This window comes from Pinus tabuliformis, chromosome 4_2 (assembly GCF_031772625.1).
Source record: "Pinus tabuliformis cultivar Carrire ecotype Pingquan chromosome 4_2, CPIR1, whole genome shotgun sequence".
Lineage (NCBI taxonomy): Eukaryota > Viridiplantae > Streptophyta > Pinopsida > Pinales > Pinaceae > Pinus > Pinus tabuliformis.
Window position 1 is genome coordinate 770303617 of NC_142304.1, and position 26522 is coordinate 770330138.

Consider the following 26522-nt stretch of genomic DNA (forward strand, 5'->3'; position numbering starts at 1 on the left):
TCTTTGGGTCCCAAACCTTTGGGGTGCATCCAACGACTTAAGTGTCCCGTGGCCATCATTGGCCTTGATCTCCTCTGCTTCCATCTTTGGTCACCACGCCTATTCGTATGGTTGATTAAATCTCAAAGCCTTTTCCTCCGAAATTGCAAGATTTCTAGTTCTTATGCATTAACAATTATTAATACATATGTAACGAGGCATTTTCCTAGGGCCTTAAACGCATAACATATATTAATGCATATACAAGCACTTTCGAGCTATTCCACATGGGCCTCACATAGACTCATCCTGAAAAAGTGTATATATCTATATCTATATAAAGTTATCCTCCTGTAAAAGGTCTTCCATAGATCCTCCCATCTCCACCCAACAACAAAGGAAGTAAACACCCCAGTGTCTCCACCCTAAACTAGGCACCCGGAGAACACTAGAACACTATAAATTCGTAGTTTGAGATGAATTTCTTCTACTCATCACTCATTTCTTCTCCCTAGGAAATGCTTTTTCCTCGAAGCACTGCTTTCCCTCTCTCTCTCTTGCATGATATTCCTAAGGATTTCCTCCCTCTCTTTTGCATTGATATATGCCTTTGTCTTTACAACTCCTTACACCAATCTCTCCTTGTTTGTTGTCAAATTCACCCTTTTCTTTCCTCTCTTACGTGCCTCCTTTCTGGTCCCTTCCCCTTTTGATCATGATGTGCACTTGTTGAAGGTTGTGGGCACACTATCCTTCTAGTGCAACACACTCCTTCCAATTAATTTCTTTGTCCCTTTTTCTTGTGGTTTTTTCCCAAATATGGTATGGAATTATCCTTTTTATCATGCTAATCTAATTATATAAGAAACAATTAAAATCACACTAGTCATCCCATTACTAATATCTCTAACCACTTCTGCAATCTCCCAAGAAACCTCCTCCCTAAGCTTTGAAATCTATGTCCTTTATCTTATCATTTTGATATTTTATTACAATAATAATACAATTGTTTGTAAGAGGGGGATTTTCCTAAACGGGTTGTCACAAACCCCACCCGCAAGGAGGAACACCATCCTCGGTGTTCTAGTCCCGAACGTAATGAAAAAACATGCGTAGTCCCAAAGAAAAATCACTATGAGCTTTATAAGGTAGCTTAATTATAATTACATTTCACACACAATTTCTTGCTCAACAACTAAATGGGTGTGAAAATTTCATTATATCAACCACTTTCCATAGCTCTTTTTGTAGTTTCTTTGTGCTTTTGCTACACCAAATCCATCTTGAATCCTTTCCCTTTTCCTGGAGTGTTTCCTACCTCCAATATCCTGCACTTATATCCTTGTGTTTCTTGTTCCTTCAGCAAATAGATCCTGGCCCATTACTTTTTGGAAGATCCCCAATGTGCTTCTGATTCCAGTCAACCATTCCTATGACCCTTTTAAAACCAAGTTATTTTATAGCTTCCCCTTCTTTGAATCCTAGCCCCTCTATCAATATGGTCCCTCTTCCATGCAGTGACAAACCTTTCGATTTCAGGCATCCCCTTCTCTACTTCCTAGTCCCTCGGGTGATCCATTGCTTGGCAAGGTTTCCTCGCATAGGAAGAGTCTCATAATTGAGGAAAGTCCCCACCTCAACACCTTTCTACTGGTCATGGAATGCTTCATGGAAATCAATGAACACTATTTGATGCTATAGTCCCACAATGGTCTTGTTTCTAAAATATTTAACCAACGTGATACTTTGTTGCTTTAATACCTTTGTTGTTGCTACTGTTAACCTTGCATCCAACCCATTCACCCAAACTTGGCAGTTTCCATGCATTCCTACATCACGGCATAAAAAATTCCATGAGGCTCTGTAACAGCGAAAGTAAACATGTAATTAATCAAGTAATTGATATTCAACATGCAATTCAACTGATTAACTTCAAGTTCAAAACTACGGTTAGAATACTTACCTATGATTTCGGTTGAAGTCTGCTATCTGCAACAAGGTTTTGGGGACGACTCTCCCCCCAACCGTAGGCTCAATTGTGCAACGTCTTGCTACAACTGGCCACCCCCGAGCCCTCAATCAACGTTCTACTGCCAGTGACTCCTAGGTCTTAGTATACCATTCTCCCAAGAGAATGAAAGACAAAATCTCGGAAAGATGGAATGCCGGAATGCCTCTCATTTTCCTCACCATCTATTAAATAGAACAAAACATTGGAAGGGGAACCACAAGCACACACTCCATGTGTCTGCATGCAACTTTTTTTTTCTTGTTTTATTTCTTTACTTTTCTTTTGATTTTTAGCTTTCTTGTTTTATTTCCTTCTTTTTGATAGTTTTCTTGTTTTATTTTTATTTATTTTTATTTAGAGCTTTAATATGGTTATTACTATTTATTTCTTTTTATATAATATATATTATTTATTATTTAACATTTATGATTTATTATTTTTATTATTTATTATTAAGTGATTTATTTATTATTATTCATTATTTTTATTGTTAATTATTATTTTTGTATTATTTTTATTATTTATTATTATTTATTATTTATTATTTTATTTTTATTATTTATTATTTATTATTAAGGGGAGGGATATTACATACTCTCCCACTTTAAGGAACTTCGTCCCGAAGTTAAGTTGAATTATTTATTATTTATTAACTTCATGTTGCCAACACCCTCTGCTGAACTAATATAACCAGCAGGCATCGAAAGTCCCCAACACCCCGAGAAATCTCAAGGAATCTTTGTCGTTTTCGCACTTTCGGCACCACGCTAAGCCTGACCCGGTCTGTATCCTAGTCCAAGGCTGGCCCCAAGGCTCGCGCCTGACTCAGACCTCATTTGCCCCAAGGCAGGCATCCGATCCGGTACTCAATGACCCCGGGCATCTGGCAAGGCTGGCCCACTCCCTCCACAACTACTAAGGCGCACAGCTCCAGGCATCGAAGTCCTTTACATCCCTTCCAGACTTCGGCATCCCAATACAATAACAGGCACCAAGCCTAGAACATCAGGCACTTGGCCTCCTCAAGATGGTCCCATAGCTCTTCTGGAGCTATCCATCAAGAGCTATACACAAGACAAAGGAACCACTGGCATATGTAGTGTTGATTGAGTTTGTCCCCAGCCCATATGGTGTTACTTATTCTCCCTCGTGCGTATGGGCTCACACAAGATCATCAAATAAACCAGCCCTCTCGGCCCATTTGTGGAGTCCTGTGAATCATCACACCTCAACATGCAACCAATGCATTAGCTCTACCATCATAGTATCATAGAAAATAATCCACATGCCAAGTCTTGCATGTCATCATGTAACATTCATCATTGTTAATCGTAACATTATGAATAATAACGAACTACATGCTCATGCATGTCATAAATTTTTACAGAAGTATCACCTGCTTCACCTCATGAAATACCATCATAAGTTATAACATCAACATATAAAAATATATCATGACTTCACATAATAAATGAACCACATGTCAATAAACCTCATATTATAGCATCATAATTCCTATGCCACGTTATGCATATCATATCCATCATGAGTTTTCTACATTAAATACCTATCATCACGTAGTAAATGAATATGTCAATTTACCTTTACATAACATCATAATGCCTCATCATAAGTATACATCATCACTATTGTAACCAGTATATAAATATGAACCACGTGGGCATGATCACCCTCATACCATCATATTATGAAACATCATCAATATGAGAAACATCTCAATACTTATCAAATATAGAATAATACTCTATAAGCATTCTTATCATGATTCATTAGAAAAATGAATTTCATTTACTTTACAAACATTCAACTATGAACTAAGATTATTCAACATCCATCTAGGATTTATGTTATCTCATCAATGTTATTAGTGTGATGTTTTCATCAAGACGCCAATTAGTTTTTCAATAATCATTTCCACTTCTTTCAACTAAGAAGTTGACCATTTACACCATAGGTATAATTATCTAAATACATTGTTAAATTTCACATGAGCCTCATCATCTTGAGTCTTAATCTCTCGTCATATTTCTTCCTTCCCCAAGGAAATTCTGGTGAAATTCATTGTTAAGATATTACCATTTGTATAATCATTTAAATCATCAATATCAAGTTAAAATTCCATGATCACTATACATATTTTTCTTAACCCAAATAGCGCACATACAAGAGGTCATCCCTATTTAAGTCTTATTTTATGCTTAATCTACCTGCATGAGGGCTTGTTGCCCCCTCATGATTTATTCATTAGTTGCATAATTTTCATTGTTCATCCTAAAAAGATTTGCTTTTGTCATCACGTTTCCACTTGATCTCTATTATCGTAGATTCACCCATGTTCAAGTTGGAATAGGGATTCTTCCACTTTAATTTTCACTCATTAATTATTCAGTTTAGACTTTGAAATGATTGGAACCACTACCATCATTATCATCTATGAATGATTTGGTATGCCCATTGTATTTTGACCATAACTTCTTTCAATACTAATGACGTGCACTAATAAGTTGTTTTGTATGAGGTAACAATATATGATCAATCCCCTCGTGAGTGAAATTTATTCAATTGCACCCTTTATTAGTTGAATCTGACTTCTTTTGCCAATTTATATGTAATCCTTATCAAAGTCTCATTATAGAATTTCCAACTATATTTCCAACAATATTTCTTCCTACACTTCATGCTCAATGTTTTCTCATTAGTCTACATCATGTATTTCTTTTTCAAAAAGTTAAACAATTATCATCCTCGGAACATTTTCCTAGTTTATCATTTGTCATTTCTCACCGATTACAAGTGCTTAGAACTTCCTATAATGACAGTTATATAGGCCATCACTTTGACCTTACCAATCATGTTGCTCGGTTCAATCATTAATATCATTAAGAGAATTTTCTTCTTGACATAAACATGCTTTACTTCCTCCTACCATATATTCATAGATACCATTTATTTTTCCCTTAGTCTCAATTTAAAACATGTTACACTTGAAATGTTGCTACTATTATTCCAATATAATAACTTATCTTCCTTGAATTGCTCATTTTTATTATGGATTCTCTTCTTTAATCTAATGTTATCATACCCTTTAGGCCATTGAAATGATCTTCTTTATTATTCAACTTTATTAGTTGTTACACAAAGCAGTTATATAGCAGTGTAGAGAGGTCATATCCTCCTACGATTATATCACGAAACCTCATGTAACATTATACTCAACATCATAACAATTAACTAAACTAAAATCATAGTGTACGATTTAGATGCATCATAAAGTTTAAACAATAAAACATGATTTAGATTGTCCATAAAGGTAACTGTCTTAGCAAAGTAAGCACTCCTAATTAGTTCATCACACAATTTGTATGCTACAATTCTGATGTAGTCTATTTATTTGCAAGTTTCAACATCTAGAGCCTTAACCTTTAATTAAGCTATTACTAGCCTTACCAACGTTCTATAAAACATTGTTTCACTCCCAATACTTTGACATATCCAATTACATAATTCATCAATGATACATCTACTAAGGGAATTTCAATATTTTCCTACGTTATTTATGAAAATTGGCTTTTTATAGAGAGCTTAACAAAAGTTTATCGATTATTTCATACTTTTAATTGCATCTCATGATTTTTCCTTATCATTGTTAATAATGTGGAGCATAAAATAAAACAAATGCAATAGCACAATATTTACATTATTTAGTGCATTAATTATCCATATAAACACAACTTTCTTATGCTAGTTACCAGTGAGCAGATGTAGAAACTAAACATCAATGGATATAGAGTAATCAAAGATCAAGGAAATCATTTGCTTCAAGTCAACCAATATATTATTTTACCTTTTTCTCTTCTTGAGAATTTTGTATAGTCGACAAAGAAAAGTAGTGACTCCTAAATAAAGCGCCAGTCATTTGAATTCTTCAGTAGTTACCCATAAATCACTAAATCACCCACTAGAATATATTTTAGACTATGAAAATATTAGCATAAGATAAATCAATTCAGGCAACCATCCAAAGAAGAACATCTCCTTCAAATTTTAAAACCAAATGTCACATATGTATGGTTGTAATTTCCAACGCAAAACAATAGTATTAAGAGAATTATGCCCTAAAACCAAATTTGAGACGATCTTCTAAACTGAGTGCACCCAAATTGGTTGATGATAGTGAGAATGCTTCTGATGGTGGTGAAGATATCTCAGGAAGTGAATCTGGAAATGGTGATGGATCGCTTTCTGTCCCTGGCCAAGCCTCTATCAGAGCATTTCTACTCTACTACTTCAAGCAACATATGAGAGAAGAGATCTCTTTTCTATGGCAATGATACTTATTATGAGATTTCTAGGCTGCATCAGACTTTATATGAATAGATAGTCTCTGCAAAGAAGAATGCATTAACTGCAGAGTGGAATTGGAAGAATGTGAAAGATATAACACCTCCTAATTTGTATGCAAAATTCATGATTTCACTATATAGTTTGCTTGATGGATCAGCTGATAATGCAAAGTTTGAGGATGTATGTCGAGCACTAATTGGGTAAATTGGTTTTCAAAGTCAAATAGCAGCTCCAAATAATTGCATCAGACGATATGGCAAACAAGTTGTTTCAGTTAGAATTGTATGAGAGAGCAAGATCGCCTTCACGGTTTATTGATTCAATATACCATGCAAATGCTTCCACGCTACTGCATGGTGAAAATATTTATAGGTTTGAATTTTCATCTAATCCTTATCACTTGAAAATTCCTAATGCACTGGAACCCACCTTTTCAAGTTATTTGTATAATGAATTTCTCGCAACAGATAATTACACAAAGGAAAGGCATCAATTCTTCCTTTCAAGAAACATTCCCCAGTATGCTAGTGGCAAGGAAGTCAGCGTAATGTCTACGGTGATGAAGGCAATTTAAATGAGTATTGACCAACATAACCTCCAAATACTTGTATGATAGTATCACCAAAAAAAAAAAATATCAATGGCAGAAATCGAGTCCATAAATCAATCCAATTTCTGCAGGACAATGGTAAAAATCTAGGAAAGACAAATTCCAACCATTCAAAACAACTATAACTCTGATGATCCAAGTATCGATCACTATCAAATAAAAATCATTAAAAATTCAAAGGGAGAACAATTCTATAAGAGTCCTCAACAAACTTTACTAAAAGTGAATAGCCTGGAATTTCATTAAAACCCTTGCAACCTTTAAAGTAAACCGATTACGAGGCCAAGAGCTTCTGTGATAATCATTGATACTAAAGCTAAATTGAACTCCAAAAAATACTCTGAGACTTTAATATGATAGAAAACCTCTTGGAAAAGAAAAGAAGCATTAGAAGACTAGATAAAGTATATACAAGATTCATAAAATACTTTAGCTATAATATATGCCTTTCCAAAAAACAGAACCTATAAATGAAAAAATTATCGAAGAGGATCATACCATGTGGCTAAAAGTCTAGAGTCTGGACAAAAGTTTTCGTTCAGATTCCTTTGTAACACCAGAATACCAATAGCTTCAAGAACGTTTCACTAGAACAAATAAGCTGAAAAACCTTATGACAAATCTTGGGAAGAGATCATGGCCTCGAGCATACCAAAGCATCTCAAAAAGAAGGAAAGGGTTAATGATTAGTGAGACCAGCAAACCCACTTGGTGGAAATGCACTAGAAGTAAAGGATATGCAAATGCTAGTTGGAGGGGAACAAAAATGCCAACTTTATTTCACAAGCAAACCATGGGCTGACAAATTAGGAAACAGATCATAAGCCTTATAGCAGCAAATGATGAAGAACTCTATGATCAAAAGGAGTTCGAGGATGAGCGTAACTCTTTTCTTCAAAGACCTTTCCGAGCCTACCATTGTTACGCAAGCAGCCACATTATACATCACAATGAACCTCCCAAAGTTCATCATAAAAGACCAACACATCACAATTATGCAATGAATTTCTAGGATGGAAGTAGAACAAACGGTAAAGGAATTGTCTCCAAGGAAGGCCGCTGGAATGGCTGGCTAATCCTTTGCCAAAATTCTACAAGCACTCAACACAACTTTTATCACTCATTCCCTAGGGAAGATTGGACCAAAACCCAAAACAAATGCAAGTCTATCTCTCTATGCAATGTAACCTAAAATTATTTCCAGAGTTGTTGCAACCCATCTTGAGCAACTACTTGATAAGATTCTATTGAAAAAAAGACAAGGTGGCTATGTTGGGGAGCAACCAAATATTAGATGGAATTGTTATTGCCCTTGAAAGTGACCCACACTATAAGATAGGTAACTCCTCTGGCATACTGATCAAGCTAGATATATCTGGTGCTTTTGACAAACTTATTTGAACTTTTACAATGCAAGGAAGACAAACTTTCAGAAAGCCAAGTAATCACAGTCAGGTAGGTTCAGCCAAACTCAAAATTATCCACAAGATGCCACCCCATTAACTATTAGAATTTAGAAAAGACATGGTGTTAACATTTTTAACTTTGGGATATCTGCAATGAAGAGCAACTTATAACATCTCCAGAATGTTAACAGAAGAAAGAGCAAAGGCAAGCCTGAGGCAATGGTCAACAGTTTCTGCCCATGCAAACTGCACAGAACCATGTATGATAGATAGATGTTCAGTGTACATGCTGCCTGCTCGCTTCAGAAGTTATAGGAGACAAAGGAACATAATTTGCTGGGCAAAATTATGCAATGAATATCATATTCAAAGCGACGGTGGCTAAAAGTCGTATTAAAACAATGTTGTGATGGGAGGCTATATATGTGTATATATCAGCACTGCAAAGGTCGTATATTAATCATTGAAAAGGCGTATATTTTAAATGTCGTGTAGGTTGTATACTAACCACATGCTCAGGATTTCATGTGATGACATTGTATCAATATTGTGATTGATATTATATCAAAACGAGTAAGGATTGCATTAAAATACTGTGTGATTGGAAATTATATCGAAAGTAGACAATGTATGGAAATGATATCAAAAGGAGGACAGTCATAGAGATCATCATAAACAATGCCATGAGATTGTATATCAATGCATGCAAAGGGTATTAAATGCATCCAAAGCTGCTAATAAATCAAACATTGTAATGATGAAACCATATCAGCGCTGTGACGGAAGAATTATTCATATCGCTGCAATAATATAACAAATAGATTGGTCACAATATCAAGGGTATAGGCAGATTACAAACAACAGCGTTGCATTGTTCAAGTAACTATGACACGACAGGCCACTCAATAGATACACCAAATTACTAACATGAGAAGAAGCATTACCTAATAACGGAATGTTGCAAGCGTTAGGGTTTTGAGAAGATGGCTTTGATATCGATCCTTACTCCTATGGACGCGAATCTAAAACACCCAAAACCACCCTAAAAGATCATCAAATGGCACAGTTATATCATGCAATACATATAGTCATTCCCAACAGTCGTGCCCTATTCAAGGTGCATTTACTGCTATACCTAGAGAGCTTTGTTTAAGCCAGACAGAAAGAAAAATCGACGAGTGCTTGACAAATGAATTTGGCTGCCCCTTATATTTTGAATTCATATCAATCTATGTCAGTCATAGATCGGTAAAGTGATGAAGTTTCCCTGCAAAATTGGACCGGATTCAGATGGCTTATAGAGGAAAACAACTCTATCTGATTTGGGTGTTAAATATTAAATTTCTACACACAGAAATCGTGCAGAGAATCAACAGGAAAACAACAATTCATCTAGCATTTGGAGTGTTTGGAATAGAGCAATTGGATGTGATGCCAATCTTGATACCTGTGGTCGTCTGTTGCCACGGTTTTTCCGGCATGTGCTCGTTTGGTAGCTCAAAAATGGGTGTAGTGTCTTCGAGTTCTATTATCGCGGAGTATTCAAGCAATGCGTACTATGATGAGACTTTGAAGATATCTCAACAAATAAAACTGGCAGATGTGAGACCTAGCTCGGTCACCTTTGCTAGAGTTCTTCCTGTGTTCTTCCTCTTAACGTTATTGCGTAAGTAACAGGTTGATGTTAGCCACAAGTCATTGAAGTCACTAGTTAAATACTAGTATCAGATTTAAACTAATTGCAGTGAAAGAACTGCAATGACGCTTACAGAAATCAGATCAAGAGCAGAGCAATAGCAATGGTGGCAATAACAATGATACAACCATTGAGAAACAACTCATGACTACACAGGGAAATGTGAACTTATCTGGCTGCACGCCTTCTAATTGCATTTGGAAATAGAGTTTAAGTGCTTCCTCACATAATCCATTCTTTACATATCCTCTGATCATGGTATTCCATAACACAACATCTCGTTCACAAGATTGGTTAAACACTTGACGTGCATGCTCCAAAGAACCCAACATAGCATACTTGATAATGAGTTGGGTATTCAAAAAGATGTTTTGCACAATCCCAGTTCTAAGAAGTTCGGTATGGATTTGTATGAGTTCTTTCAACTTGAAACACGCCTGCCAAGTAGAAGCAATTGAGGAATATATTTTGTAGTCCAATGAGTTCTGGTTTTCTGGTTTCGGCTTTCCTACTTGTGTGGAAATTCCATTAAGAGCAACCGCTATAAAGGAAGTCCGAGGGATTAACGCATTATTATTGCCCTGAAAAGATATCGTTTGTCGAATGCGTTTGCACATTACCTCAGGTTTACATGTTTGACGAATAAGAAAATAAGCCAGGGGCATCAGGAACATCTCAGGAAGATCGAGGTTCAAGCATCTCATGCATATTGAATTATTAGCATAGACAAACTGAGATAGATAGAGTGAAGATAAGCGCTATGCAGATGCCGTCTTATCGCGACCTGCCTAGAAGTTAGGTTACTGTAGGATGGTCACGAACAGGTGGAGTTGTGCTCCATTCATCATGTGTCATAACGTCGTCGTTTTTCCAAGTAGCTCCATTATCTTGTGGGTTTATTTTATCAGCTGCAGTTGGCGTGATTTTCTCTCTATCATATTTTAATGAAACTTTTCACTGTACAATACAAATTTTAATTTTGATTGTCTTTCTATATCATATGATCAGCTTTTAGTGAACCTTCTCACTGTATAAACTATTTTTAATTCTGATTGTCTTTCAAAGCGAAAAATAGTTATCATGGAAGTTATTTGCCATAAACATGTACCAGTGTTCACCTATATACAGTAGTGTTCGCTTTATTCAATTTCATGAAAAGAATCTCTTCTCACTATTAGTGGAAAAGCTGAATTTAAATGTGAATAGAAGGAAGAAACAGAGGAAAATCAAGGGTAAGTACATACCATAATCCAAAGCTTGCCTCTAGATAATACTATGGAATTTCCTTATGATATTGAATAAAGACAAGATACAGAACAAAATCTATCATCGATATTTTAAAAGGTGCGATCAACATGTTATAGTATTTCATTTGTATTCTAAGTCATAACACTTATAAATAATAACCAAGCCAATAAAAAGTTGAAATAAGAAAATTTACGGCATAGTGAGGGTTTTTAGAAAAATATGCGGCTATAAGTCAAGTTAAAAATTCCAACACATAATTTTATTTTTTTTCTCTAAGATGCCCATAGGCCCTAAGGGTTGAACCTCGCTCTGATACCATATGTAACAGCCGAAGTAAACACGTAATTAATCAAGTAATTGATATTCAACGTGCAATTCAACTGATTAACTTCAAGTTCAAAACTATGGTTAGAATACTTACCTGTGATTTCGGTTGAAGTCTGCTATCTGCAACAAGGTTTTGGGGACGACTCTCCCCCCAACCGTAGGCTCAATTGTGCAGCGTCTTGCTACAACTGGCCACCCCCGAGCCCTCAATCAACGTTCTACTGCGAGTGACTCCTAGGTCTTAGTATACCATTCTCCCAAGAGAATGAAAGATAGAATCTCAGAAAGATGGAATGTCGGAATGCCTCTCATCTTCCTCACCATCTATTAAATAGAACAAAACATTGGAAGGGGAACCACATGCACACACTCCATGTGTCTGCATGCAACTTTTTTTTTCTTGTTTTATTTCTTTACTTTTCTTTTGATTTTTAGCTTTCTTGTTTTATTTCCTTCTTTTTGATAGTTTTCTTGTTTTATTTTTATTTATTCTTATTTAGAGCTTTAATATGGTTATTACTATTTATTTATTTTTATATAATATATATTATTTATTATTTAACATTTATGATTTATTATTTTTATTATTTATTATTAAGTGATTTATTTATTATTATTCATTATTTTTATTGTTAATTATTATTTTTGTATTATTTGTATTATTTATTATTATTATTATTTATTATTTTATTATTTATTATTTATTATTAAGGGGAGGGATATTACAGGATCATCATAAAGGAATTGCAATAAATTTAAATCATAGCTTTGGTGATTATCTCCCTCAAGCGAGTACAAAAAGAATAAATAATCGCCGCTTGTTCAGATGGTAACATGAAATAGGCAAATTGTTAGTATAGAAACTAGGTTAGATCCATAATACACAAGGCAATAAAAATGCACAAATACTTTACGTATAGTGAATAGAGAAAGATATTATCTAATAAACATAACCTAATAAAAAAAGAAAGTAAGTCCAATACTCATCAAGTTTACCTTAACTTCACCTCATTGTGTAACATGTTGCAAGGGGAGTAGCTAAATCTCTCCCAAAGGATGAGCCTTTGTCTCCTTCTCTCTCTCTCAGTCCTCCTTTCTCTTGCACAAAACTATTAGCATAACCTTTCTTTGGATGTATCCCTAAATTCCATAGCTTTGCTCTTATTTTATAGACTTGAGTGAATGAGATTTTATATAAAATCTTCCATAATTAATGTAGATCATTCAAATGGAAAAAGCAGAGTCGGGGTCAATTTTTCCTTGACCAAAAGGTGGGAATATGGATGTGTATAACTGAGAATCACCAAATTTTCTCATTGGAGAGTTAAAATGTGGAAACAACTGATGTGCAACTTTAAATTTCACTAGTATCTGTGTGCCCACACGGGTTTACTGAAGAAAATACATCAGAAATTTGCACAGTTAGTGAAAATCAAATTTCTTGATATCTAATCACATTTCTTAGGAATTTCTTTCACTAAGGATTAATTTCATTGATGTTTAAACCTATTTATAACATGCCAAACTTTTGCTATCGTATGTACAAGAGGTGTATGAAATTTTGGGATAACATTTTCCCCTAGATGTGTGAGGGGGGAGCATGGAAACATACACCTGAAGTGCATCACAAGTTTTTGTACTTACTGAACTGCATACCACTAAAGATTCCAAATAGAGAGAGAGTGAGAGAAGTCAAACAAACCTAAGGGATTGAGTGATTTATCACCTGTGCAAACCAATACATATGAGGGACATATATTTATATATAAATTTCTTGATACAAATGGGGCAAGAATGTCCCATGCTCATGGTTATTCAAAGTAAAGTACAAATTACGATCATAGCCATGCGAGACCATGTATAGTAATGAATATTTGAATTTTATGAATGGATGATGATGTAATTGTTGATTTGAGTGAGCCCACGAGGGTGGGGGATCGAGAGAAATGAAAGAGTCACATTGATAGTGACATGGATTAGTAACCAAAAAGGGGTATCCTGATTGAAGGGGGATATGAATATAGCGGGTATACTACTGTCTTCAAATCTTCATTTGGTCAATACAACTCATGGCCATGCAAACAAGTGTAGTTAGAGTTGAGCATGAGTGGAGCTGATTGGATCAAGGAGCACTAAAGTCTCCCCTAGGATGACGCAAGGCTTCCTATGCATTAAAGGTGCATGGAGCCAGAGCAAACAAACCAATAATGGGTGTGATTTGTTTCCATGTGAATAAATTGAGTTGAAGTCGAACATGAGGTAATCCTGACGTATCTAGGAGCACTAACATCTCTCCTATTCTGCCCCAAGGAGAACCACGATAAGGGAATGGTTGACTAGGCAAAAAACAATATTCACTACAACAAAATAGACAATTTACGCCAGATTTAGCACCCGCAATTAGTGTATTTTTTTCTCCATTGGGATGAGCAGTCTGGCGCTAAATTTGGCTCTATTGTGCAATTTTTAAAGCATCCTTTCTTGCTCCAAATTTTGCATCTTTTTTTGATGCCAAATTTCGCATCATTTTTTGTATCATATTTTGCACCAAGATTTGCATTTGGTTTTACAACAAGTTTTGCTTCTAGTTTTGTGCCATTTTTTGCATATATTTTTGCATCATTTTCTGCTTCCTATTTTGTGCCATTCTTTGCTTCTATTTTTGTGTCGTAATTTGCATCAATTTTTACAACATCGTTTGCCTCTGATTTAGTGCCTTTTTTTTGCATCGAGTTTGTGCCAGTTTTTGCATCTAGTCTTATGCCATTTTTTGCTTCTAATTTTGTACTTATTTTTACATCTCTTTTTGCACCAACTTTTCTTCCTTTTTTACACCATTTTTTGCATCTAATTTTGCACCATATGTTGAATTTGATTTACTGCCAAAAGTTTCAACCATTTTTGCACCATTTTTTTCATCCACTTTTTCATTTCATTGCATCCTATTTTGCACCTAATTTTGCATCCAATTTAGCACCGTTTTTAACAACATTTCTTGAATCCAATTTTGCATCCTTTTGAACATCTAAATTTTCACCCTATGTTGGACCATGTGTTTTGTCCACCTTTGAATCCCATTTTGTGTCTAATTTCATGTTCAATTTTGAGCTATTTTTTCATCTACTTTTGCATTTGTTTTTGCACCAAGTTTTGAATCATTTATTGCACCTCATTTTGCATTCAAATTTGAGCCATTTTTATGCCCATTTTCGCACCATTTTTTCTACTTTTGTGTCCAAATTTTCACCATTTTTTATGGCCAATTTTGCATCTTTTTTGGTGTCTAAATTTGAATCCTTTTTGGAATCCAAATTTGCATCATTTTTTCTGCCACATTTTGTGTCCACATTTGCATCTCATTTTGCACCTAGATTCTAGTTTGAATTTTCATCTAGTTATGCATCATTTTTGGCATCCTTAGTTTCACCATTTTTTAGTCCCATTTTTCTTCTTGTTTTCTGTCCTTTCTTACATGCTTTTTGCACCCAATTTTGCATCCTAATTTTACACCATTCTTTATATCCTCATTTTGGTGTCCATTTTTGCATCCTTGTTTGCACCCAATTTGGTATCGTTTTGTATGCCCTATTTTGTTCCCTTCTTTGTGTCTAAATTTGCACCGTTTTTTAATTCTACTTTAAAACCCTTTTTGTCTCATTGTTTGCCTTGTTTTGATGGCTAGTTTAACATCCAATTCCACTTCCAATTTTGCATCGATGGTTACATCCACTTTTGGCTTCTCATTTAGAGTTTTACTTTTACTTCCATTTTACTAATTTTATTACATAGTGAAATATATTATAGTTTATAAATGTCATTTTGTTGTAGGATTTAATGCACAGTTAGATGAACATAAAACCCTCTCAGTTTATCCTAGAAACCTAAGATAGACTGGTTAATAGATAGGTTGTTCTAAGGCTCAGGATCCTTAGTAGATCAAGATGTAGAGTATAGATTAAGAAAAGAAGAATGAATTCATGTGAGTCCTCGCATGCAGGTCTTGTTGGAGTTTTTATTGTAGTTGGGAAGCACTCCTAGATAGCTCCAAATCTTGGTCCTACACACAAGAGAGAGAACAAAGAAAACTTCACAACATAATATCTTGATAATTGAAACTATCATAAACATATAAATATTATTGAATAAATAAATCAAAATCAAAATCCCATACATTCATTAGTTAAATAGGATAAGTAAAGAATGAATAGTAGCATATGGAAGGAAGAACAACTAATCTATATTAATAAAGTTGTTGGAGGAAAGTTACAACCATGAAATGCAGTTGCAACAACACCTCCCCCAACTCTTAGCTCCAAAACTCTCCCTCTTAAGATAGATCTCAACAACGTGACAATACACAAATTCCCATCATTTCCTCAATGGCCAAGCCTCCAATATATAGGAAAGTGAAGGCTATGAAGATTTCCAAAATTCCTCATTAGTTCAATTTTGGAAAAATCTTTTGGGTGAATAATGTTTCCTCATATAAAAATGAAATTTTCCACTTTTTAGATGCTTTTGTGCCTAAGAAAAAGCTTCTCCATGATTTATGGTTCTTTCCCACTTTTGTATGCTTTTATTCTTTTACAAAAAATCTAAAGATGAGGATAAAGAGGTCACATTCTACCATATGAGTTTCCGAAAGTTAACAAGAGTGTTAAATTCTAGTTAACTCAAGCTTTTTTCCTCGCATTAGAGGAATTTTCATTTTAAAATGTTAACAATGAATTTCCATGTCATAATGTGTAAGCCAATCAAAATCCTTTAAAATTTAAAAGACATACAGGTGTGACTAGGTAGTGGATTTTTTTTAATAATATAACTTACCTAATTTAACTGTGAATGGTGCCCAAGTGACCCAAAACTATATTAAATATTAAAAATAAAACTAATATCTTAATCTATAAAATTTAGAATATCGAGAATATTTTTAATGAAGGATAAATCATGGCGTGTTAAATAAATAGATTTAAATATAAAATCCTAAATCCTAAATTTAATTTAAATTTTAAATTTACTTTCTTAATTTAAATTTTATTAAATGTTGTATTGATAAATTAATTTAAATATAAAATATAAATATAGAATTATTTTGATAAAAGTGCATTTATTTGAGTAACTTAAATTTAAATTTAACTTAAATTTATATTTTAAATTTCCTTTTAAATTTAATTTTTCTTAAATCTTGTGTTAATAAATTAATTTCAATATAAAATACATGTAGACGGTTATTTTTGATAAAAGTGATGTTTATTTGGGTAATTTAAATTTAAATTTTCTTTTTTAATTTAAATTTACTTTTTTAATTTAAATTTTATTAAATCTTGTGCTAATATATTAATTTCAATATGAAATACATATACAATTATTTTGATAAATGTGAGATTTATTTGGGTAATTTTGGTAAAAGAATAATAAAAATGATATATTAAAAAATTGTCTACATAGCATTATTTTATTAGTTTCTTAGTTTTTTCTTAGGTGGTTATTTTTTGAGTTGAAAATTCCACTAACGTGAGAATTTTGGTAACAAATGTTAGTTGAAGGGGACAAGTTGTTATAGATTAGGATACTGTGGTCCTCATGGTACATAACTTGTATTATAGAATTATATAGTTTAGGAGAAAGGGGTATTTCAACCAACAACATAGTATTCTCCTCCAAGATGATGAGGAGGTATTTTCATGTATAACACATTTAAGAATATATCACAATTCAAATTCATAAGTTAGTATTTGTAAACAAATTTAAGGGTAATTGACAACATTCATAAAAAATATACCAGTATCCTCATATAGAACAATTCTCCATCAAAAATTCATTGACAATTTTCAATATACATATATTACTACTAAATCAACATTTATCGCAAATATCATTATTCCAAGGTAAATTCACAACATTACATCCAAAAACAGTAATATCATCATACTTAATAATTCTCCATAAAAAAGCATTGATAGGTTTCAACACATATATAAAGTAACAAGGTAATACTAATAATATCCTCATCATCTTTAATCAAATCACCTAAGATTCAAATGTGTGATTATCATATCAAAATATTTCATGAACACCATTATTCTAAGGTCAATTCACAACATCCATCAAAAGACTGTAATATCATCATACATAATAATTCTCCATCAAAATAATGTTGATAATTTTCAATATATACATAAAATAACAAGATAAAAATGATAATATCATCATCATATTTAATCAAATAAACTAAAAGTCAATGTAAGATTACCAAATAAAAATGTTTCATAGATATCATTATGCTAAGGTAAATTCACAACATCCATAAAAAATAGGAATCTCATCATACACAATAATTCTTCATAAAAAAATTGTAAACAATTTTCAACATATTCATAAGGTAACAAGATAGTACCGATAGTATCATCATCATTATTCAAATAAACTAAAATTCAAATGTATGATTACCATATTAAGACATCCAACTAAATATAAAAAATAACACATGGCTAGCTAGCACCAAGAAAATAATAGTCAAGCTCATCCTCATGATCATTTCCATGATCATCATCTTGACCATCCTGATAATATCATCCACCTAATCATCACCAATGCCATCACCATCCTCATCATCATCATCTTTGATATATGATGTAATCTAAACATAGTCTATATCATCATCTTCGTGGTCATTACCTATAACATTCTGGAAAAAAAATCAATATTACATGTTAGTACTAATTCTATAGAAAAATGAATAATTTTATTACAGTGCTGACAATAAAATGAAGTAGGACATAATAACATTTAATAGTACTAAAAATAAAAGGAAAATGTGGCTTAAGATATACTGGAGATCCGACTAAGGTTACACTTGTAATTCACATTAAGTAGTAGAAGCATTTTTTAATCCATATGAAGTAGGTACCCATTTGTGCTTCATATTTTATTGTGAATGTTTCTTATGATTTCCATGCATAATTGGTAAATTAATATTTACTGGAAGCTTTATTTCAAATTACAATTATAATTCAGATTAGAAATAGAAGAAATTTAACAAAAAAAGAATGTCACATGAAAAAGTAAGTTGTTTTTAATGAAAAATAAGTCGCATACAATATGAATGTCACATGAAATTTTAATGTATGTACTTTTCTCTATAATGAGAGGGATCCTAACGTTCTTTCAAGAACAAATGCTCACAAATAATTACTTCATTTTATCCATTATCACACTTAATCCATTATACCTAGTGGCGACAATGATTCCATTCAAATTTCTTTGAACTCCCTAAATATAATGTAAAAGAGAAAACTCCATGACCACGACCATCACTGCAACCCCCTCCTTTGCCTCGTCCACCATCATAGACAATGAACTTGGAGTTATGACCACTATAACAACCCCTCCCTTGCCTTGTGTCCACCACTATAGGCATTGAACTTGGAATGAAGAGTACTCACGTTTTCTTTGCTTTAATTAATCTCCAAGGAATCAAAACTTGATCAATATATCAAGGACTCCATCAAGGAATAGATATATCATAAGAGAAGCTCAATAGGCTTTTCCAAAAGAGTGTGAAATAACAATTATCTCTGTTTTATGAAATAGCTCGAGTGAGTGGAATGAATGGTGGGAAACACTTACCAAGGAAAGGAATATTTTTGGTCCGTCCTTATTTCTATTATTATTTTTGCTTCTTAGAATGGAGGGACATGTTTAAAAAAATTCTAAAAAATATTTTAAATTAAATAAATAAATAAATAAATTATTTGCTTTAGTTTAGATTTTTTTTAATATATATTTAGTTTAGTATTTTTTACTTTCTAAAAAAATATATTTAGTTTCTGTTTTTTTTTTTATAACAAAAATTATATTTTCTTTTTATAGAAATGGATTTTAAATATCCATTCATTCTAAATTTGTGATTTTATGATATAAGTTTATTTTATATATAAAAAAGTAACTTAATGCCATGCGTTGTGTCACTGAGATGGGTATTATACATCTCTTCCTTGCTAAGTTATAGAATGTGCTTGAGTTTTCTTAATGAAATAAAATTGATTCTTCTTTTTATTATATCTTGATATGTTCAACTTGCACCTAATAAAACAATAAAGTTAAAATAGGTTTGCCTTTGTCCTTTGTAGATTTCTTTCTCCATTAATCCTTGTCTTAATAGATTAATTGTCTTATGGTGGCCTTGAGTGGTCACTCCCATTAGTTGCATGCTTTTTAGTTTTATGTTAGTGACATTTCTTAGGATTGATAATATGTTATTTAATTTATGAAAATGTGTTATTTTCCATATTATTGTTAAATATTAATATTAAATATGTTGATTTTGAACATGGTTTAGCAAAAAGTTCCCAAAAGTTTTATAGATTGTAATTTATAATGTAATGCTTCATTACTTGATGAAATTGTTTTGGATATTTTTTTTAAAGATTCATTGATTGATGAAATTTTTATGGATATTTTTTTTAGTATATTAACTTGTATGTGATAAAGTCAAAAGTCACATATTTTTGAGATTTTCATTGGTATATTTCCCTCAAGGCTATCAAGTTCACCATTCAGTCCCAGGTTAAGGAAATATAAGAGTCATGAAGTGGCATTGTCTAATAACTTAAATTTTGGAACATTTTTTTAGTCACATTATACTTCCTTTCTGTGTAAATTCTCCATGAAAATAGTCTCATAGAACATGAGGGACCTCAATAGTATAGGAAAACAAATACTCCTAAAAGAAAAATGGTACGCAAAGCACCCATCAATAATGTTGATATAAGAAATACAAATATTAAGTGAGGTTCTACCTCATATAATTAGAAAACGGGGGAGGAATTTCCAAGTAGTAGTGATTGATGATTAGATATACTTTGGTGGAATGGCTATTATTTGGAATGATCAGGACATCAAGGTTACCAATATGTTTACCTATTTTCGCATTATGACAACATAATTTTAGTTAATTGACATCGAGGACTACTACCATGTATCCAATGTCTATGACTCCAATATTGCATATGGAAAACCTCTATTTCTCAATTCTATTTCCAGCACAAGTAATTTATACTCCCCATCTCTTTGGATTATTGGGAGTGACTTCAATATTATAAAGTGTCTCAAGGAAAAGAAAGGATGAATCACAATGTTTACGAAGAGATTTTGTAAGATATACCATCAAGGCCCTAAAGTAGTATCCATTAAAGTTCTCAAGCAATGAGTCTCCAACCCACACATGTGGATCAATGACATGTAATACATGTGTGTGTGGTGACTAACTTAATACACTGTTCTAATAACTCCACAAACTTAATTATTTCACCCTGTCACATGATTGACCGTAGTGTGACATAAGTAAACCAAGAGTAGACATGAAACCCTTAGGCAAGAAAAATTCCCTAGATCCTCAATTAGGTGCTTAAATGATGAAGTTAAAATGAAAGGGGAAAAGAGGACTTCATGATTTAACCATCACAAACATGTGATCAAGTGTGACTAGGATTGTATATATTCATATGTTTTCCAAAGAGGGTGTGAATACATGAGTTAAAATTCATTGGGCCTTATTTTTATTTCTTTTGATTTTTCTTATATATAGGACTCAAGGAATAAGGTTTTCATAAGTTTTGAACAACTGATAGATATAATATTTACATAAATTTTCGCTTTAACCTGAGAGTTTAGACTTAGATAAATCATTATAGTGTATCTTTAATGTTTTTGGCTTTCACTTTTTTATTTTCTTTCATCACAAATGACCAAAGGGGAAATATTTTGCGACAAATCTATGAATGCTTAATCATAAAGGCGTCATGCAATGAAAGCAAATTAATGATGTTATTCCTTATGAAAATGATGGGTATTCTTGAGAAACATTTATGCTTGTGGATGTCTCCTCCCTGGTTGAGAGGGAGTGAGCACTGGCACCATATTATCCATTTGTCATGTACTATGGCCGAGGCTAATAGTCGTAAGCCTATTAAAGACACCAGTAGGGAGAATGGTGGATTAGATAAAAATCTGGGACCAATATTCTTTGAGAATTTGTGCTTTAACTAGGAATAACCACCATAAGTCAAGTAAATTAATCCAAGATATGAATAGTCATGAGGATCGACATTTCCTGGTGTCAAATATTCTGACAGTGGATTAGGAAATGATCATGGGAGGACATGCTTGATGAACATCCTAGTGTGGTAAGTTCCTAAAGAGGCAATGGTGTCCAAATTTATGCCTCCCAACATTATGCTATGATCTAATGGAGAGATATAACTTGTTAGTCAAGGCCTTTCTATTTTGACAATGTTGGCTATGATGATGTAAATGATCGTTGATGCTTATCAATCCAGATCCCTTCTTATATAAATATTTCAACTTGAGAGTACTTTTTTGTCTCATTATGAGTATCTCCCTAGTTTAGAGGGAGTTTCATCATCTTCATTATCATCATTATCATCATCATCACCACCATCAATCTCATCATTGCATTATCATCATAATCACCATTCATGTCATCATCATCATCATCATAATCATCATCATCATCATCACATGGACATTGCCGTCAATTTTTCATAACTATAAGTGTCATAAGAAATATCATCAACCCAAAAAATATTACAAGTGCTCAAAAAGGGTTGTTAGGACACATGATATATGCAAGAGAAATGACAACTTTATTTTTTGGAGATGATCAATGATCACCATCATCACTACCATTATCATCGTCAATATAATTTCATCATCCCCATCATCATAATTAATGTAATTTCTATCATAATTGTTGTCAACTTCGTCATGAACATCATAATCATCATTCATGCCATTATTGTTGTTGATGATGACCAAGATGAGAATAATGATAGTGACGATCAAATGATGATGACTTGGAAGATGACTCTAAACATAATGGTTATGATTATGACCATGACAACATTTGGAAATTGGGAAGATTGTCCAAGGTCATTAGCATTGCCATCATCATTGTCATTATAACCCCCATCATCTTTATCATCATTTTGATTATCATAATAATCACAATTCATGTCATCGCCATCATCTTCATTATCATCATCGTCATAATTATTGACATTGTCAATAGTTGTTCGTAATTGTTAATGTCATAAGAAATATCATCAATGCAAAAAATATATGAGTGTTTGAAAATGGATGCAAAAGTTAAAAAAAAAGGGGGCAACAATAGATGTAAAATTGGATGAAGAGTGGACACAGCATAAGTAGATGCAAAACAAGACAGAAAAATTGGCACAAAAGTGGATGAAAAAGTAGATGCAATAGTTGATGCAAAATTGGACACAAAATAGGATGCAAACATGGATGAAAAAGTGGAAGAAAACATGGGTGTATTAGTAGGCATAAAACTTAGCATCAATTGTTGTGAAATAAATGTCGATACAACAATGAACAAAAAGAAAAAGACACAAACTTGGATGCAAAAAGGAGGCAAAATTAGATTCAAAATTGGGCACATCAGAAGTGAATGTAAAAGTAGATGAAAAATGGGATGCAAAAAACATAAAAATTATTTGATGCAAACTTGGACACAAAAGAGGCTGCAAAATGGGAAGAAAATGTGGGTTTCAATGATAGGCATAAGATATGGCACAAAAAAAGTGGCTGAGAAAGTGGATGTAATAAAAAACGCAAAAAAAGATGCAAACTTGGATGCAAGACAATATGCAATAAGGGATGCAAAAGTGGATGGAAACATGGGTGCAATAGCAGAAACAAAATTGGATGAAAAATATGGATGTAATGGAAGTAGATGCAAAAGATGATACAAAATGAGATGCAAAACCCAACAGAAAATTGGATGCGAAAACAGATGCAATATTTTGATGCAAAAGTGGATGCGAAGATGGATGCAAAATTGGAAGAAAACATGGGTACAATAGTAAGTACAAAACATGGTACAAATAGTGTCACAAAAAAGGTGGATGTAACGATAGATGCAAAAAAAGAAGCAAATGAAGATGAAAAATAAGATGCAAAAAGGGATGCAAAAGTAGACGTAAACATGGGTGCAACAGTGGATGAAAAATATGATGCAAAAGTTGATGCAACAAAATTTGATGCAAAAGTAGATGCAATATGAGACACAAAAAGTTGATGCAAATCTTGACACAAAGGGGATGCAAAAATGTTGTAAAAATGGATGCAAAAAGTGATTTTAAAAATGATGCAAAAGAGGATGCAAGAGATGATGAAAAAGTTGATGCAAGTGTAGGCGCAAAAAGTGGATGCAATAAACGATACAAAAGTTGGTGAAAAAAATTAGGTGCCAAACTTGATGCAAAACATGGTGCAAAGGATGGCACAAAACTTGGCATAAAAAAACCTGATGCAAAACCTATTACAATACCTACTTCTAAACTTGGTGTAAGACTTGGTGAAAAAATCAGTGCAAACTTTGCATCAATTTTTGCACCATATTTGATAAATGGACACAAATAGCACCAAAAATGGGCTCTAGATGCAAAAAATGAAGAAAAAAGGGTCGCTAATCATAGGGTTTTGTTGTAGTGATTAAATGTGAAAATTTCTTAATCTAGCAAACCAGAAATCCTACCACAATAAATTGATTTGCATTACCTACATGTATTCTTCATTTTAACAAGTTATTTTTAGAAATTTTCAGAAAATATTAATGCAAATACACTACAGGCTACACCAATATATAGATCAAGAACTGAAAACTAAATGAGATAACCACACAAAGGAAACACTTATTTTTGGACTAAATGTCCCTAGAAAAACCCAATGCGGGAAAACCAATGCAATAGATATGAGGGTTTTATTATTAAGCATATTTTTTAATACAACTAGCATGCCAAATCCAACTGACCCTATAGAGAATAAACCATACAGAAGTACCTCTATTTGGAGATAGATATTTTAGGGAATACAACAACTGGATGAACAAACCCCGTAGGTAATTATGTTGTCCCTAGTGTTATGCAATGATGGCTACTCCCAACTCTGTGTTGGAACTACGTCACCTCCTCTAGGAATTGTGTCACCCTCCTAGTGAGACTTCCTGGTTGATAAATTGATCTATTGAACAACTGCTCGATCTGCCTCACAAAAACCCTAATGTTGCCTCTAAGTAACTGTGTCAGCTCATCTAGCCTCTGCGTCACCCTTTTTGGAACTTTTTTGTCTCTCCCTGGTGTTGCTCTGCCTCTCTGCTATGTATTCTTAGCCTTGTATGGAATTCACTCTTCTAAACTTCCCCTCCCTTCACTAGAAACTCACTCCAAAATTCTCAGCTAACCACGCCCAAAAATTTCAAATTAGCTCAAGTGTTGTTGTGTGTGTGTGTGCTCTCCAACTGACTCCAAGCCTCCATTTATACTTTTCCTGTTGAGAAATCAACGGCTAAGATTAAGTCTCTACTAAATGGATAATATTAAATTAGACTTGATACTTGTCTCTTAGAAGCTTCTCACCCATATTTTCATTAATACCCATTAATATTTTAATATTCCTAAGTATAAACTTAGGAACCCCATTAAAAATATTAATTATTTTAATAAAATGCAATTCGGGTGGAATTTCACCAAACGATTTCTGGGTCTTGGAGATCTCATGTGTTATAGCCACTCCAAAAAATTTCAGAGCTTGTGCACATCCAATGCCACCCAAAATTCAACACTCCCTCTTAGCGAGGAATGTGCTCTAGAAATACTTCCCAGCAGGAGTATCACACTGATCCATGGCATCAATCCTCTGCATTGTTGGTGCTCGACCTGATGCCCCTCATCCACTACACTACTGCAACCTTTGTTGCTGCCCATGAAATTGCCAATATCACTGCTACATCTATACTACAGCTCCCTCTGAATATGATGCATCATGCTGCCCATAACACTACCACTTCTAATTGTCGAACTGCAACTTAGTTACTGAGAAGTAAGCAACTGAAAAATCCACCCAAAAGTTGACATGTCAGTCAATCTAGATGCCCCTAAATGTTGAAGCTACCTCTACTGCTAATCTTTGCTGACCCTCTGATGCTACTGCGTTGTTTTTGTATCCACTTTGTGCTTCCCGTACTACTCAACACTCTAATGCGCTACTTCAGACTTTGGCACTCTAGCTTTGCCACTGTTTCTCCATCATCCCTAGCACTAATTGACTCCTGTCATTCTGCTACTGTCATTAAGGGCCCCTGTAGCTGTGTGGGATCCAAGAGTTTGGGCACTTCAAGGATCCTGCCCATTCATGTGCTGGGCGTAAATAAGGTGTCTTTTAGAACTCTTAAATGCCTCACATTAATTATCAACCTCCGTAAGTCTTTTTGTTTCAAGAGTGTACACAATATGTGCAAGTGATGCAAATCGTTGAATGTATAGAGAGTAATGCTTTAAAATAACTTATTGATTTCAATACAAGAGTAAATGGATCAAACTATAAACTACCAACTTGTAACTTCAAGGAAATTAACTTATTCAAACATCAAAACTCAATCTTAATCAAAACCAAACTCAATCTTAATCTAATTGCAATTACATCAACTGAGTGCACTGTAGTGATAACAGATCTCTTTCAGCTGAATCTAGACTTATGCATAAAAGTGATAAACCTGATTTAATAAATAACACTCTGGCTTTCAATTAACAAGAAATGATTCTTATTTAATAATTAAATCAATCTATGACATTAAATAAATGAAACCAATCTACAAAAATAAGAGCTAATGAAATGGATACACAAACTTAATGTTGGTGAAAGTAAATCAATCGTAAAGCTACAAAACAGAGTAATTAAACTTGCGGTAAAAGAAAGGTAAAAGTATAACACAGGGAATAGCAGTGAAATCCACCAGTGACCAAGCCCAAGCCGCTAGTGATTACTGCTTGTTTACTT